At 45.5% G+C, this 4475-nt stretch overlaps 1 non-coding gene across 1 annotated transcript; it reads left to right on the top strand.

Annotated features, from left to right (window-relative positions):
* The first annotated feature begins 263 nt into the window (after nucleotides 1-263).
* Nucleotides 264-394, top strand: LOC127664254 (small nucleolar RNA SNORA17). The gene has a single exon (XR_007973119.1). It is a non-coding gene; the product is annotated as a small nucleolar RNA SNORA17 (small nucleolar RNA).
* Nucleotides 395-4475: the final 4081 nt, after the last annotated feature.

Genomic DNA, 4475 nt, shown 5'->3' with positions numbered 1-4475 from the left:
AGCCTAGAAAATTGGAATGCCCAAAACACAATCTACACATCAAATGATGTACAAGAAGAATAGAGGCGTGGTCTGGTTCTGGAAAGACTCAGTGTAGCAGTATAGGGCACAACCAGAACAGGGAAGTGGGAAGGGGTAGATGGGAGAACAGGGGGAGGGAAGAGGGCGTATGGGACTTTCGGGGAGTGGGGGGCCAGGAAAGGGGAAATCATTTGAAATGCAAATTAAAAATATATCGAATAAAAAAATAAAAAAATAAAAAGCCTGCCCCTAGAGGCATTGCAGGTATGGGTGCTGTATCACATTGCGTCAGTAGGTGGCAGAGAGGAGAGAGGTTATATTGATGCTAGGTGTTCTGAACTGTGAGCATCTGAATGATTGGTAGCCTAACATTCCTGGGGGGTAGGACAGGGAGCGGCATGGAGACAAAAAACCGAGCCTGAAACTCACCAGTCAGGAGCCCTGCAAGCCCTGACCGGCTTCTGGGACAGGAAAAGAGATGGAGACTAGAAGAACCCTACTTGGGACAGTGGACCCCAGGCACGAGTGAGCCCAAGCCAGACGACCCCAGGGCCACTCAGATGGCCTGTGGGGACCAGACAAGGAGCTTGCTTGAGAAGACCATATGTTTGGCATTGCACAGACCTAGAGGGACGTACCAATCATAATAGCATTCCTGAGATGACCCCAGACTCTCAGATCCCAGGCGCCACTAAGAGGAGCAAGTAAATGGTGGAGAAATGGAAGAGAGAGAGAAACAGAAGGCTGTGAGCTCAATGAAGAGAGGCCGAATGGGAAACTCGAGGAGAGTGAGGAACAGTGAGGGGAGTGAGGGAGGCCAGAAAATGAGTAGCTGGTAATCCACCTGGGACCATGGTGGGAAGGGGGGTGTCCTGTGCTGAGCTGCCACCAGGGGGCAGCAGCAGGGATCTAGTACCATCAAAGACCAGATGGATGTCCCTGGTCTGGGCTGGAGCCTAGGGACTTGTTGGTGTTTTGGGGCTGTGAAGAACTGGCTCCACTCCTCACAGAGCGTGAAGGTTGGAGAATTGACCGCACTCCTAGCCAGCTGCATTCTGGGAGGGAGGGCCCTGCACATTGCGGGAACTGCTGGTGAGCTGGCTAGAGGACATGAGTGTGGGAGAGGTGGCCCCACAACTTGTCTGCTGTGCAGTGACATGGGCAATGGAGAGATGTATTCCCCTACCCTCCTCCCCTGCCACCTACAGCAGGCAGGAGAGCTGGAAAGCTGACCAGCACAAATACCTCTCAGGCCCAGCTTCACAGCTCTGAACTGGCCCTCCCCAACACCTACCCCATTGATGAACTGCTGGAGTGTGTGAAGGGGCTGGTCCTACAGATCCAAAGCTACAGGATCTCCATGACACAGGAAAATAACGGGATAACTGAGAGGGGTCCCAGCAAGGTCCTAGTATTGATAGAGTAGCAAAAGGCAAGGAGACCCTGTACTAGACAGAGTCATTGCAATGAACATTTGCAAGCAAAGAACTGTAGACAAAGGGATATACTGTGGGACACACTGTGACAAACTATGGCTTCTACAACAAGGTATTTTTTTTCTCTGTTGGGAGGGAGGTTGCAAGGTTGGATGGTGGGCACAGTGGAGAAGGAGAAACTGGGATTCGGATGTATAATATGAAATTCACAAAGAACCAACAGAAAGTTTTAAAAATAAATTTAAAAATTCATGTCAAAATTATCACTATGTTAAACAACATTAAAGTTTAGGGTTGGAGAGAGAGAGAGAGAGAGAGAGAGAGAGAGAGAGAGCCCATAGCTCACAAGGCCTTAAAATTGCCATTGAGCGGAACTCATGGGTCCTACTTCCTGGTGTGCAGGCTCAGCCTCCAGCATGAACAACAATCAGGGCATAAATACCAATCTCACAGGGTCACTGTGCCAAATGAAGTCCCAACTTTTGTTCTTTCCTATGACTCAATTATTTCTGAGAGAACGACAATGAAATGACAATCAAGTCCTGAAATTAAAAGGCTTTTTATGGAGCAAAAAATAAACTCAATAAAGCAAAGAAGAGTTCTGAAGAGTGGGAGACAAGCTTCGTCAGCTACAGTGCAGGCATGGGATTAGTGTAGAGTACACAAAGAATAAAAAAAACCTCCAGCCATCAAGAAGACATTTAACGCAATTAAGAAATGGGCTATGGGACTGAGCACTACCTCTAAGAGGAAATTAAATGGCCAGTAAAGCCTTAACCGTATCTGGTGGCCTTAGTCATTCAGAAAAGGCCCGTTAGAATTTCAACCCCTGTCTCATGTTGTCCCTAAGGGCCATCATAGAGCATCCCTAAGAGCATAAGTGACAAGAAATGCTCATGTGAATGTGAGGAAAGAGGAACAGCCACTGAGGAAATCAGTGTGGAGGTCTCTCAAAAACTAGAATGAATGATTCAGCCATTCCACTCCTGGGCATGAGCTCAAGGGACTCCTTATCCTGCTACAGAAACACTTGCTGTCTTAGTCGGAGTTTCTATTCCTGCACAAAACATCATGACCAAGAAACAAGTTGACAGGTAAGGGTTTATTCCACTTACATTTCCACATTGCTGTTCATCACCAAAAGAAGTCAGGTCAGGAACTCTCATAGGGCAGGAACTTCGAGGCAGGAGCTGATGCGGAGGCCATGGAGGGTGCTGCTTACTGGTTTGCTTCCCCTGGCTTGCTCAGCTTGCTTTCTTATAGAACCCAGGACCACCAGCCCATGGATGGCCCCACCCACAATGGGCTGGGCCCTTCCCCCTTGATCACTAATTGCGAAAATGTCTTACAGCTGAAGCTCATGGAGCCATTTCCTCAAGGGAGGCTCCTTTCTCTGTGATAACTCCAGCTTGTGTCAAGCTGACACACACACACACAAAACCCAGCCAGTACACTTAACCATTTACATCAATTATATCTCTATCCACAAGATCCAGGAAATGGATACAGCCTAGATGTCCATCAACTGGGGAAGAGATAATAGAAACGCAACACATTGTAACACTGTGTAATTTCATTCAGCAACAGAACTGTAAGGTAAATATTTTTGGAGATGGGAGTTTGCCCAAAAGGCTGTGATCTACAGGTTGGGAAAATCATCTTAGGTTTTCTCTTAGTAGATCAAGTTTTTCTCTGCTTATCTCATTTATAAATATCAGATTCACATGTTGTGCTGGCTAGTTACTATCAATTTGACACAATCTAGAGTCACCTTGGAAGAAGGAATCCCCGTTGAGGAACTGTGTCCATTGGTTGCTCTGTGAGATTGTCTGCAGGGTGATTCCTTGGTGAATGTCTGATGTAGGAGGGTCCAGCCTACTTTGGACAGTTCCAAACCTAGGCAGTTGATCAATAAAATTATGGAAAGCAAACCAGAAAGCTCTGTGGTCTCTGCTTCAGTTCCTGCCTCCAGGTTCCTACCCTTCACTCCTGCCCTGTCTTGCCCAGATAATGGATGACAACTGTAAGCTGAAATAAACTCCTTTCTCCCAAGCGGTGGTTAGCATTTTATCACAGCAGCAGGAAAACACTTGCCACGTGTTTAAAGTGCTTTCTTCCTATATTGTGCAAAGACAAACAAGTTTCACAGGTACAAATGCCCAAAAGACACCTTTGGGCTACCACAGCTACGGTGTTTGCTGACAGGCCCAGCTCAGACACCTACAGAACATTTGAAGGCTGGTGCTACATCTGATCATATTGTTTAAATATTAAAAAGTAGATAGATGCAGTTAATATTAGTCTTTGAAATTTTCAAAAATTATAGGTAAATTTTTAAGATTTCCTTGCAATGTAAATAAAAACAACCCAAATATTTAATTTATGTTTAATATTTATAAACAACTATACTGTGCTGAAAACTTACACATGTAAATGGTATTGTATATTACAAAGTTTGCACTCTTATAAGAAACTCTGCCAGTTTTTTCCTTTACATTTTGGGAACAGTCTAGAAATTATAATCTCTGGCCCATAAACCAAAAACTGAACGGGAAAAATGTCCTTAGAACAATTGATTTTTTTTTTTTAAAGAACTAACTGTGGATTCTCAGTGGCCATGGGAAAATTACCAAACTGGAAAGAAAGACAGGTGTAAACGGTTTGGCTGTAAATAAAATTGATTGAAAGCTGGGGCGTGCGGCTGGCTCTGCCTATGCACTTGGTAGCTTCACAGTTCCTGTGCCTGGAAGACGCTGACAGCTCCCGCCAGAGGGCAAGACCCCAGGATGGGAGCTACAGGCTGGGGCATGAGTGCCCTGTGCATGTTTCAATTTCCACAGGAAAAGTAAGTGTCAGGTTGGAACAGGATAGTGGACTGTCCCTCAGTGTTACTTAGATTTCCAATAAATTGGCTCCTCGGAAAGCCCGATTAACTAACAACCGTTCTCCTGAGTGGGTTAACTCATGTTTTGTTTTCATTCACTTTTAAGCAACACTGCTTTGTGAACATGAGACCAG

Source organism: Apodemus sylvaticus, chromosome 13 (assembly GCF_947179515.1).
Source record: "Apodemus sylvaticus chromosome 13, mApoSyl1.1, whole genome shotgun sequence".
NCBI lineage: Eukaryota > Metazoa > Chordata > Mammalia > Rodentia > Muridae > Apodemus > Apodemus sylvaticus.
The sequence above is the reverse complement of the archived record's forward strand: the minus strand, read 5'-3'. Positions and strand labels throughout refer to the sequence as shown.